Source organism: Triturus cristatus, chromosome 12 (assembly GCF_964204655.1).
Source record: "Triturus cristatus chromosome 12, aTriCri1.1, whole genome shotgun sequence".
NCBI classification, from domain to species: Eukaryota; Metazoa; Chordata; class Amphibia; order Caudata; family Salamandridae; genus Triturus; species Triturus cristatus.
In genome coordinates this window covers 107,867,558-107,881,291 of record NC_140595.1, presented here as the reverse complement: position 1 = coordinate 107,881,291, position 13,734 = coordinate 107,867,558, and positions in this window count along the sequence as shown.

The following is a 13,734-nucleotide window of genomic DNA, read 5'->3' as shown; positions in this document are numbered from 1 at the left end:
AAGGGATCGCGAAGACGTCTCTTGAGGAAATGCTTCACAGGAGCCCACGGTCACTTGAGATGGGGTAGGCCTCTGATTTTCAGTGCAATACCTGCTGGAAGCTTGGGCCACAAGTGGTCCAATGCACAAGTTCATAGAATGTCGTGGAGGGGTTGCACTTGACAATAGTGCACGGTTCCCGGGTAGTGCTGTTTCTCGTCACTCGTCGGGTTCACTCACCTCAGCTCTGCTGGGGACTCACAATGGCCGTCGAGAAGTCAGTAAATCTACTTTCAGGGCGGCAGGGACTTCGAACTCCGGCGGTAGCGGGAAAAGTTGCGACCGTTGATTAGAGTTTCTGGTGCCTACCAAGCAGGGGAGTCACTCCTTGACTCCAAGGGAGATTCTTCTGTCTTCCAAAGGTAGTGGAACGTTGAAGGGCCAAGATTCTTCTTTGTAGAGCGTCGTCCAGGGTTATCTACTTTGCAATGGCAAGGTTTGCTATCTTATACTGAAGATAGGGGTGGGACTAGCTCTATCACCACTCCTCTGGGAGGGTCAGGGTAGGGGGTGGTTACACCCACTTCCCTTTGTCCAGTTTTGTGCCAGAGCAGGGACAGGTAGCCCCTGAACCGGATTGAGCAGGCATATGCACAGAGGAGCCTACTGCTCCCCCAGTGCAGGACTTCAAAGCACTCTAGAAGTGCACCCACCCAGCTCCAATACACTAAATCCTGTCTGGAAGGTGGTGACACCTCCCTGTGACAGGATGCCTATTGTTGGGCTCCCTCCACTGCGAGTTTCAGTCAGCAGCAGGAGGGCAGCCCAGTGTCTGTGCTGGTGGCATCCATTTTGTGATGCCAAGGCTCTTTCAGATTTCTACCGTGGTACCACAGTAGGCACATGCCGTTCCCTCTAGAAGGGTGGGATCATATTCCCACATCATGGACTGATGTGGAGGTATGATTCCAAGTTGTTTGACACCAAACACGACATATTTTGATGCAGTCATTCCAAAGTTAGCATTTTAATGCACTTAAGAGTATATGGTTTAACTGCATCCACAAACAGCCACAGAGAATAGACTCTGCACATTGCAAACCAAGCACCCTGCCCTCAGGATTGATAGGGCCTGCCATAGGGGTGGCTGATAGGTTTATATGTGTGTGTATGGTGAGATATAGAAACCTATACCTCAGTGAGGAGTGCTAACACTACCTCACCCAGGCTGCAGTAGCAGGCCTGTCATGTCAGATTGAGTCTGCTTCCCAGGGGAGACATAATACATGCTGCAGCCCCAGGTAGGCCTGTGAAGTACCTATGCCCTAGGTACCTAAGGTACCACATACTAGGGGCTCACAAGGTACCACAGTATCCAATCACTAGTGCATCTAATATGCACACCAAGTCGTTTAGAGAGAACAGAGAGACTGGGGCCCTAATTAGCAGGGACCCAGCCAGATTATAGCCAGAAACCAGTGTATAAATCAGAAAAAAGTGGGGGCAACATAAGTGCAGGTCCTACTCTCCTACAATGAATGTCAGGAATGTCATGTCATTAATGTCAAGAATGTCATGAATGTCATGTCATTAATGTCAAGAATGTCATGAATGTCATAAATGTCATGTCATGGAATGGAATTTCATGTCATGAATGTCAAGAATGTCGTAATGAATGTCAGGAATGTGATCAGGAATGTCATGTCATGGAATGGAATGTCATGAATGTCATGGAATGGAATGACAAGAATGTCATGTCATGAATATCAGGAGTGTCATGTCATGGAATGTCAGGAATGGCATGTAATGTGGAATGTCATGAATGTCATAAATGTCATAAATGTCAAGTCATGAATTTCAGGAATGGAGTGTCAGGAATATCATGGAATGTCAGGAATGTCATGTCTGGAATGTCAGGAATGTCATGTCATAAATGTCAAGAATGCCAGGAATGTCATGTCATGTAATGTCAGGAATGGAATGTCATGAATGTCATGGAATTTTAGGAATGTGAGGAATGTCGTTGTGAGAAGTTGGCCTGGCATATGCTGTTCCTAGTTATATGTACACCTTACACCAGTCCAATTCGACTCTTATTGATTATAGGTTTAAGACAACCTTTAAAGAAAGCTATCCTAGTGGTAGCTGTGGAGAGCAGCCTTCAGGCTAAGTCTTGAAGGAGTGTTAAGCTTATTGTTTTACCATAATAACCTCTTGAATAACCAAACGAAAGAGTAGCCCACACAGGTATATATATAAAATATATGTATTTATTCTAGATAGAATCCCACAGTCTCTTTATGAAGCTGTGGCAAAGTTACAGTATCAAACAAGCATTGATAGACACAATAAATAGCACTAATAACATTGGGCCCCGGGGGGGGGGGGCCAAACCATATACTAAAAAAGTGGTATAAGAGCCACGACAATTCTACAGGCAATGCCTAGGTCATTCAGGATCGCTGGCCCCTTAAGAATCCACCCCAGGTTATGAGGAAGGGGACCCACGGGAGGCGCGTGCAGTGCAAGTAGCTGCTATCGTGATCTCTATTACAGCCTATGGAGAATGTTGCGGTTGGAAATAAACAGTTTAAAGATACTTCTAGCAGGAGTACAAAGTTAAAACTTTAGACTTAAGCTTTTGAGATGCCCACAACCACGAGAGTACCAAGGTACCACTGTTACCTGCCCCAGGGAAGCCGGGTGCATAGGTCGTTTCTGCTGTCGGGTCGCGGGCTGATTTTCAATGGGAAAATAGTCAAAAGTTCTGCTAGCCAAAAGCGTCGATGATGCCGTGAAGATCAAAGATGTGAAGAATGTAGAGAAGTACCTGAAAGCAGAGGGGACAGAGTCTGGGTCACGGCAAAGTGACCAGGAGGCTCCAAGCAAAGAGCCCTTCGATGTCGGGTGCTTCAGGTGGAAAGTGGTGTAGCTTGGATGTGCAGCCACGGGCTCCTGGAGGCTTCAAGGAAGGCCAGCTTCAGGAGGGCGACTGTCCCACGTCGGATGAGGGTCGCTGCGGTGTTAGTGTCCGGATTGGATCCACTAAGCCTTGGCAACCGCAGCCCACAAAGAATAAACAAATCTGCTACAGTGCAGACCCACGAGGTCTGGGAGAGGTCTCCTTCAAGGAGACTGTAGAGCAGGCCTGGAGCAACCAGGGGGACTCTTGTTTTCAAAGATAGACCTCCGCTAGGGCTCACAAGTCGAGAGACAAGGGACCGCAGGAGGCGGCAATTTGACGTGCGTAAAAGGGCACCCACGGACCACCGGAGGGGGCTAGGGTGCTGGTCTTTGGCACAATTGCTGTAGAGTGGTTGGCTCGTAAACGGGCCAAAGCACAACTTCCCCACTAGTCAGGGTCGTGTGCTATGCAAGAGGTGGCTGGTGTCTCGGGGTATTGGGGATCTCGGCACCCACGCAGTCCACGGTGCCCAAACTCGTTGAGCACACTCACTGGCCTCTGGGATGCGCTGGAAACCCACCTCAAGGTTTCTGGAAGTCGTCGAAGTTTGTGAGAGCAGTGAAGTTCCAACTGGGTCACTTGCAGTGTTTTAGGTGCCTGCCAAGCAGGGGGTAACTCCTTTATCCCAAGGGAGATTTCTTCCGTCAGCTGGGCAGCAGCAAGTCAAAGGTCAAGGCTGTAAAGTTCAAGATTAATCTGAGGCTCTGGGGCCACGTTATTCACCTTTATCCCCAAGATTAGGGGAGTGTCCAGAGTAGTGTCCACCAATGGCTGGTGAGGCGGAAAAGGGTGGCTACACCCTCTCCCCTTTGTGTGTTTCCCGCCTGGGCGAGGGGCAGGATGCCCCTGAACCGGTTCCAAGCGGTGTATGCAGAATGAGGCTTCTGCAGCTGCCTACGTACAACTCTGAAAGGACTTTTGGTGCACCCACCCTGTTCCAATCCACATTATCCTGTCTGGGGAGATGCTAGCACCTCCCTGCCACAGGAGCCCTATTGTCCAGCTGGCGAGGCTGGGGTTTACCCCAGCAACAGCCAGCCAAGGTCGTGTAGGTGGCGGGTAGTATCCATTTTGTGAAACTTGTGCACTTTTAAATTGGTGTCTAAATTCTGCCGCTTTTCCCATATTGCCCCTCTAGCAGGGGGGAATCGTACCCTCATGACCATGGCTGGACTGGGGGTATGATTCCTACATGTTTGACACCAAACACGATATGGTTCTGTGTAGCCATTCTCAAGTTATCGCGATCTCGCAATAGACTTATAATGCGGTTAAGAGTATATGGTATGGCTACACTACAAACAACCCAGCAATGATTTTACGCAGGTTGCAAAGAGGCCCTACTCATGTAGGGGTCCCCCCTCACACATACCTCAGCACCCTGCCTTGTAGGATTACCAAGGCCTGCTATAGGGGTGACCTATGAGAGTATATATGTTGTAATGGGGTGGGATATAGGATACCTATATCCCTGTAAGGGGTGCTAGCACCACCTTACCCAGACTACAGTAGTGGTCTTGTGGTGTCAGTTTGTATAGCTGTCCCAGGGTGGCACAATAAGTGCTGCAGCCCTGGTAGGCCTACTGAGGGACCCATGCCCTGGGTACCTAGGGTACCATCTACAAGGGACTGTCAGGGCATCCTCAGCATCCAATTAGTTTGTACCTAGGGTACTTCACATTCGTTTTAGGGAGTAAGCAGATAGGCTGGGGTCCTGGATAGCAGGATCCCAGCCAGACTAGTCAAAAACCACTCAAATACCAGGCAAAAAGTTGGGGGCAACCATTAGTCAGATTCCACCTTCCTACATAACCCCCCCCCCCCCGCAACGAAAGGAGATAAGGCTAACCTTGTCCAGATAAGCCTTTATTTCCTGAGTGGCCATATAAGGAAGAACCTGCACTAGCATGGTTGCTCCCTGTCTCATGGCCCACTTGGGAAATCCTACCCCCAAGGGGTTCTAGAGTTTCTCCAAAGTCTAGGGAAATTACCTGTATTGGTTTTTGGGACAGAGGTGGGCTGGTGGGGTGTCTGAGTCTGGAAGTGAGGCCCTATTTGGGTTGGTCTCAACCTCCTCAGATCACTGGCCACTATGGAAGCCTTTCTGCCCATGACTGTGTCATATCTGGCCCTAAGGGTCAACCTCCGGCTGCCTACAGCTGGGGGTTGGATCCCTTTGGTTGGAATAGTGGAGGGCACTGGAAGGTTTGGGGCAACTATGCCCCAGGTTTCCCTGTGCTCAACATCATCCATTTGAGGGGTACCTATACCTAGGGGTAAGGGGGATCCCTCAGTTTGTGGAGGAATATTCACCTGACTGAAACTACTCTGCTGGGTGTCCCTAATCTGCTGATGAGGGGGTTCCTCTGGACAGGGGCCCATTAAGGGTCCACTGACCTCCCTGACCTCTGCAGCCCTGGGCTGACTGAGGCAGGGTAGAGAGGGGCAGGATACCTACTCCTGACTGGGTACCACCTTGGAACCACCTTGGAAGGATCCCCTGCCATCAGAGAGGTGGGCAGGCCAGGCCAGTCCACTTCTTGGGCAGTTACTCCACAAGGGGCAGGATCAGTTCCCTGAGAAACTTGACCCTTACCTTGAGTCTGGTGGGGGAGGACTGTTCCTCTGTTTGTGTGGAGTGATCCATAGTTTCAGGCTTCACTCCCTCTATTTTCTCCTGGGGTGGAGGTGAGGCCCTCAGGGTCTCATCCACCCTCTCAGGGATTCCTACCATTTTCAAATGGCCCTTGTGGTCAACCTCAGCCCAGGCTGAGATTTCCAGATCATTCCCCAGTAGGCAATCTACAGGCAAGGTGGGGGACACTGCCACTCTCTTGGGGCCAGTGACCCCGCCCCAGCTGAGATTTACTACTGCCATGGGATGGTCTGTCCTTACTCCATCAACGTTGGTCACCTGGTAGCTAAACCCAGGTAAAAGTTGTTCTACGGGCACTAGTCTCTTGGTCACCATGGCGACACTGGCCCCTGTGTCCTTGTAGGCCACAGCCTTCTGACCATTGATCATGGGCTCTTGTCTGTACCTGCCCAGGATACTGGGGCTCATGGTAAAGTTGGCAAACCCCATGCCACCATCACAGACTAGAGTTGCTTGCGCAGGGGACCTGGTTAGGCCAGAGTCCACCTGAGTTCCCCAAGAAAACCCAACTAAGTTTTTGGGTGCACTCCCACCACTTGGGGGATTACTACTAGTAGCAACAGGAGGTGTTGGAGCTGCAACTGGAGGAACATTTTCTTTATTGCCATTCTTTGGAAAACTGGAGTCAGTTTTCCAGTGGCCAGGTTTCTGACACACATGGCAATATGGTTTCTTTTTAGAAGAGGAAGGATTTTGGGACCCACCCCCAGCACTGGGTTTTTGGGCTCTTCAGGGAACTTTTCTGTTTTATTATCCCCACCTTTCTCTTTGGGCTTTGTAGAATCTTTCTTCTGGTCACCACCTTGGTTCTTGGGCCTGATCCTGGTTCTGACCCATTTGTCTGCCTTCTTTCCCAATTCTTGGGGAGAGGTCAGATCAGAGTCCACCAGGTGCTGGTGTAAGAGTTGGTTATGACAATTATTAAGAATCTGCTCCCTCATTATGAGATTGTACAATCCTTTATAATCATTAACTTTACTGCCATTTAACCAACCTTCCAATGCCTTGGTAGCACAATCAACAAAGTCTACCCAATCCTGATTCTGTGCTTTTTGGGTATCTCTGAACTTAAGTCTGTATTGATCAGTGGTTAAGCCAAACCCATCTATTAAAGCATCTCTCGGGATATAATATTCATCAGCATCCTCTTCTCTAACAGAGAGGAGCTTGTCTCTACCTTTGTCTGCAAAGGAGAGCCACAGGATTGCTGCCCACTGCTCTACTGGGACCCTCTGTACTTTACAGGCCCTCTCAAGAGCAGTTATCCATGTGTGGATATCATCCCCTGTCTGATAGGGGGCACAATCTTGTGGAGGTTCCTATTGCCAGGGACTTTCTCTCTAACTCTAGGGGTTTCATTACTGACACCAGGGGTCTCTAGACCCCACTTTCTTGAAGCTTTCTGAAGCTTCAGGGCTTCCCTGTCCAATGCTAACTGTTCTCTCTCAAGCTGTAGCTTAGCCTGCTCAAATTTGATCAGTCTGAATTTCCTCTCATGAGAGGATTCTCTTCTCTGAGAAGAGGCAGAGGTCCCTTTGGATCTCCTAGAATGGTTGGACCCCACTGAGGGGGATCTGTTCGTTCTGGGATCCACCACTCTCCCTTTAGGGATGAAGAGAGTGCCTTTACCTTTTGGGCCATCATCTCCCTGTTGTGAGTGGTTCTCTTCTTCCAGGTCAGGATCTTCATCCTCTTCCTGGTCCTCATCAGAGTCCACTCTGGGAGTGTCCTCTTCTGAGGGATGCCCACCCAACCTGTCTACCCCACCAGACCCTAAAGTCTGCATAAAGTCTGCTATGAGCAGGATTTCCCTGAGACGTTGGGTATTGGCACCTTTGTTTGTCTTAAGTTTCCTAAGGGTGCACATCTCCCTAAGATCAGCAGAAGAGAGATGATCATACTTGTCGACTGGGACCCTTTGGGGTCCTTCCAGAGCCTTAGGGGCACCTGAACCTAAAGACATTTCTAGTGTAGTGATAGTGGTGTATCTACCTACACTAAGTGTGGCCTACTGAACACTCTCTTGAGTTGTAGTCAAGGTGTGCTAAACCCTCTACACACAACTCTAAGTTCAGTAGAACTTATTGTATTCTAAGCTTGTATTTATATGTACCTTTGGTACCTAGTGGCTTTCACTTTAGAAATTCAATTTGTTATCTGGTAAAACAATGGCAAGCTTGAATCCAACCGCTGCACACCAATGTGAGAAGTTGGCCTGGCATATGCTGTTCCTAGTTATAGGGACACCTTGCACCAGTCCAATTCGACTCTTATTGATGATAGGTTTAAGACAACCTTTAAAGAAAGCTATCCTAGTGGTAGCTGTGGAGAGCAGCATTCAGGCTAAGTCTTGAAGGAGTGTTAAGCTTATTGTTTTACCATAATAACCTCTTGAATAACCAAATGAAAGAGTAGCCCACACAGGTATATATATAAAATATATGTATTTATTCTAGACAGAATCCCACAGTCTCTTTATGAAGCTGTGGCAAAGTTACAGTATCAAACAAGCATTGATAGACACAATAAATAGCACTATTAACATTGGGCCCCAGGGGGGGACCAAACCATATACTAAAGAAGTGGTATAAGAACCACGACAATTCTACAGGCAATGCCTAGGGCATTCAGGATCGCTGGCACCTTAAGAATCCACCCCAGGTTATGAGGAAGGGGACCCACAGGAGGCGCGTGCAGTGCAAGTAGCTACTATCGGGATCTCTATTACAGCCTATGGAGAATGTCGCGGTTGGAAATAAACAGTTTAAAGATACTTCTAGCAGGAGTACAAAGTTAAAACTTTAGACTTAAGCTTTTGAGATGCCCACAACCACAAGAGTACCGAGGTACCACTGTTACCTGCCCCAGGGAAGCCGGGTGCATAGGTTGTTACTGCTGTCGGGTCGCGGGCTGATTTTCAATGGGAAAATAGTCAAAAGTTCTGCTAGCCAAAAGCGTCGATGATGCCGTGAAGATCAAAGATGTGAAGAATGTAGAGAAGAACCTGAAAGCAGAGGGGACAGAGTCTGGGTCACAGCAAAGTGACCAGGAGGCTCCAAGCAAAGAGCCCTTCGATGTCGGGTGCTTCAGGTGGAAAGTGGTGTAGCTTGGATGTGCAGCCACGGGCTCCTGGAGGCTTCAAGGAAGGCCAGCTTCAGGAGGGCGACTGTCCCACGTCGGATGAGGGTCGCTGTGGTGTTAGTGTCCAGATTGGATCCACTAAGCCTTGGCAACCGCAGCCCACAAAGAATAAACAAATCTGCTACAGTGCAGACCCACGAGGTCTGGGAGAGGTCTCCTTCAAGGAGAATGTAGAGCAGGCCTGGAGCAACCAGGGGAACTCTTGTTTTCAAAGATAGACCTCCGCTAGAGCCCACAAGTCGAGAGACAAGGGACCGCGGGAGGCAGCAATTTGGTGTGCGTAAAAGGGCACCCACGGGCCACCGGAGAGGGCTAGGGTGCTGGTCTTTGGCACAATTGCTGTAGAGTGGTTGGCTCGTAAACGGGCCAAAGTACAACTTCCCCACTGGTCACGGTCATGTGCTATGCAAGAGGTGGCCGGTGTCACGGGGTATTGGGGATCTCGGCACCCACGCGGTCCACGGTGCCCAAACTCGTTGAGCACACTCACTGGCCTCTGGGATGCCCTGGAAACACACCTCAAGGTTTCTGGAAGTCGTCGAAGTTCGTGAGAGCAGCGAAGTTCCAACCGGGTCACTTGCAGTGTTTTAGGTGCCTGCCAAGCAGGGGGATAACTCCTTTATCCCAAGGGAGATTTCTTCCGTCAGCTGGGCAGCAGCAAGTCGAAGGTCAAGACTGTAAAGTTCAAGATTAATCTGAGGCTCTGGGGCCACGTTATTCACCTTTATCCCCAAGATTAGGGGAGTGTCCAGAGTAGTGTCCACCAATGGCTGGTGAGGCGGGAAAGGGTGGCTACACCCTCTCCCCTTTGTGTGTTTCCCGCCTAGGCGAGGGGCAGGATGCCCCTGAACCGGTTCCAAGCGGTGTATGCAGAATGAGGCTTCTGCAGCTGCCTACGTGCAACTCTGAAAGGACTTTTGGTGCACCCACCCTGTTCCAATCCACATTATCCTGTCTGGGGAGATGCTAGCACCTCCCTACCACAGGAGCCCTATTGTCCAGCTGGCGAGGCTGGGGTTTTCCCCAGCAACAGCCAGCCAGGGTCGTGTAGGTGGCGGGTAGTAGCCATTTTGTGAAACTTGTGCACTTTTAAATTGGTGTCTAAATTCTGCAGCTTTTCCCATATCGCCCCTCTAGCAGGGGGGAATCGTACCCTCATGCCCATGGCTGGACTGGGAGTATGATTCCTACATGTTTGACATCAAACACGATATGGTTCTGTGTAGCCATTCTCAAGTTATCGCGATATCGCAATAGACTTATAATGCGGTTAAGAGTATATGGTATGGCTACACTACAAACAACCCAGCAATGATTTTACGCAGGTTGCTAAGAGGCCCTACTCATGTAGGGGTCCCCCCTCACACATACCTCAGCACCCTGCCTTGTAGGATTACCAAGGCCTGCTATAGGGGTGACCTATGAGAGTATATGGGTTGTAATGGGGTGGGATATAGGATACCTATATCCCTGTAAGGGGTGCTAGCACCACCTTACCCAGACTACAGTAGTGGTCTTGTGGTGTCAGTTTGTATGGCTGTCCCAGGGTGGCACAATAAGTGCTGCAGCCCTGGTAGGCCTATTGAGGGACCCATGCCCTGGGTACCTAGGGTACCATCTACAAGGGACTGTCAGGGCATCCTCAGCATCCAATTAGTTTTTACCTAGGGTACTTCACATTCGTTTTAGGGAGAAAGCAGATAGGCTGGGGCCCTGGATAGCAGGATCCCAGCCAGACTAGTCAAAAACCACTCAAATACCAGGCAAAAAGTTGCGGGCAACCATTAGTCAGATTCCACCTTCCTACAGTCATGTCATGGAATATCAGGAATATCATGTCATGAATGTCATGAATGTCATGGAATGTCATGTCATGAATGTCATGAATGTCATGGAATGGAATGAAATGGAATGCCATGGAATATCATGTCATGAATGTCATGGATGACATGGAATGGAATGTCATGGAATGGAATGTCATGTCATGAATGTCATGGATGTTATGGAATGGAATGTCATGGAATGGAATGTCTCGTCATGGATTTCATGGAATGGAATGTGATGTCATGAATGTCATGGAATGTCTTATCATGGAATGTCATGTCATGCCATGAATGTCAGGAATCGCATGTCATGAATGTCAAGAATGTCATGAACGTCAGGAATGTCATGTCATGGAATGGAATGTCACGAATGTCATGTCAAGGAATGGAATGTCAGGAATGTCATGTCTTGGAATGCAATGTCAGGAATGTCATGTCATGGAATGGAATGTCATGAATTTAATGTCGTCATGAATGTTAGGAATGTCATCAGGAATGTCATGTCATGGAATGGAATGTCATGAATGTCATGGAATGGAATGTCAAGAATGTCATGTCATGAATATCAGGAGTGGTACAAAAGGGGGTGGTGATGGACGGAGCATCAGAACCAATCAAACACTCACACCCAGTCAACAGATCTGGGTTTGATCCATCACCGTTCTTTAGCCCACTCTGCCACCCCAGTTCAGACATGGCCATATGCAAATCAGTCTGACCCTGTGCCTCATGGGAACAGCACAGTCCGAACTGCCAAGCTATGCCTTCCCTGGACCGGAAACAAGCTTCCTAGAACCGGTTTCTGGCATTTCAGCCGTCTTCAGCCAGGCTTGCTTGAATTCAGTGGCAAAGTGAGCAAGGGACTCACGTCTGAGCATACCCTGCCAACTTATGGCGAACAAAGCGGTACAAAAGTCTGACCCTGTGCCTCATGGGAACAGTCCAGCCCGAACTGCCAAGCTATGCCTTCCCTGGACTGTTCCCATGAGGCACAGGGTCAGACTGATTTGCATATGGCCATGTCACAACTGGGGTGGCAGAGTGGGCTAAAGAACGGTGATGGATCAAACCCAGATCTGTTGACTGGGTGTGAGTGTTTGATTGGTTCTGATGCTCCGTCCATCACCACCCCCTTTTGTACCGCTTTGTTCGCCATAAGTTGGCAGGGTATGCTCAGACGTGAGTCCCTTGCTCACTTTGCCACTGGATTCAAGCAAGCCTGGCTGAAGACGGCTGAAATGCCAGAAACCGGTCCTAGGAAGCTTGTTTCCGGTCCAGGGAAGACATGGCTTGGCAGTTCGGGCTGGACTGTTCCCATGAGGCACAGGGTCAGACTGATTTGCATATGGCCATGTCTGAACTGGGGTGGCAGAGTGGGCTAAAGAACCGTGATGGATCAAACCCAGATCTGTTGACTGGGTGTGAGTGTTTGATTGGTTCTGATGCTCCGTCCATCACCACCCCCTTTTGTACCGCCATGAATATCAGGAGTGTCATGTCATGGTATGTCACGTCATGGAATGGAATGTCATGAATGTCATAAATGTCATGTCATGGAATGTCAGGAATGCCATGTCAAGGAATGGAATGTCAGGAATGTCATGTCAAGAATGTCAGGAATGTCAGGGAATGGAATGTCAGGAATGTCATGGCAGTAGCAGGCCTGTCGTGTCAGATTGAGTCTGCTTCCCAGGGGAGACATAATACATGCTGCAGCCCCTGGTAGGCCTGTGAAGTACCTATGCCCTAGGTACCTAAGGTACCACATACTAGGGGCTCACAAGGTACCACAGTATCCAATCACTAGTGCATCTAATATGCACACCAAGTCGTTTAGAGAGAACAGAGAGACTGGGGCCCTGATTAGCAGGGACCCAGCCAGATTATAGACAGAAACCAGAGTATAAATCAGAAAAAAAGTGGGGGCAACATAAGTGCAGGTCCTACTCTCCTACAATGAATGTCAGGAATGTCATGTCATTAATGTCAAGAATGTCATGAATGTCATGTCATTAATGTCAAGAATGTCATGAATGTCATGAATGTCATGTCATGGAATGGAATGTCATGTCATGAATGTCAAGAATATCGTAATGAATGTCAGGAATGTGATCAGGAATGTCATGTCATGGAATGGAATGTCATGAATATCATGGAATGGAATGACAAGAATGTCATGTCATGAATATCAGGAGTGTCATGTCATGGAATGTCAGGAATGGCATGTAATGTGGAATGTCATGAATGTCATAAATGTCATAAACGTCATGTCATGAATTTCAGGAATGGAATGTCAGGAATATCATGGAATGTCATGTCTGGAATGTCAGGAATGTCATGTCATGAATGTCAAGAATGCCAGGAATGTCATGTCATGTAATGTCAGGAATGGAATGTCATGAATGTCATTGAATTTTAGGAATGTGAGGAATGTCATGTCATGTAATATCAGGAATGTCATGTCATGAATGTCATGGAATGTCAGGAATGTCATGGAATGTCATGGAATGTCTTGTTATGAATGTCAGGAATGTCATGGAATGGAATGAAATGGAATGCCATGGAATATCATGTCATGAATGTCATGGATGTCATGGAATGGAATGTCATGGAATGGAATGTCATGTCATGAATGTCATGGATGTTATGGAATGGAATGTCATGGAATGGAATGTCATGTCATGGATTTCATGGAATGGAATGTGATGGCATGAATGTCATGGAATGTCTTATCATGGAATGTCATGTCATGTCATGAATGTCAGGAATGGCATGTCATGAATGTCAAGAATGTCAGGAATGTCATGTCATGGAATGGAATGTCAGGAATGTCATGTCAAGGAATGGAATGTCAGGAATGTCATGTCTTGGAATGCAATGTCAGGAATGTCATGTCATGGAATGGAATGTCATGAATTCAATGTCGTCATGAATGTCAGGAATGTCATCAGAAATGTCAGGAATGTCATGTCATGGAATGGAATGTCATGAATGTCATGGAATGGAATGTCAAGAATGTCATGTCATGAATATCAGGCGTGTCATGTCATGGAATGTCACGTCATGGAATGGAATGTCATGAATGTCATAAATGTCATGTCAGGAATGTCATGTAATGGAATGTCATGGAATGTCAGGAATGCCATGTCAAGGAATGGAATGTCAGGAAT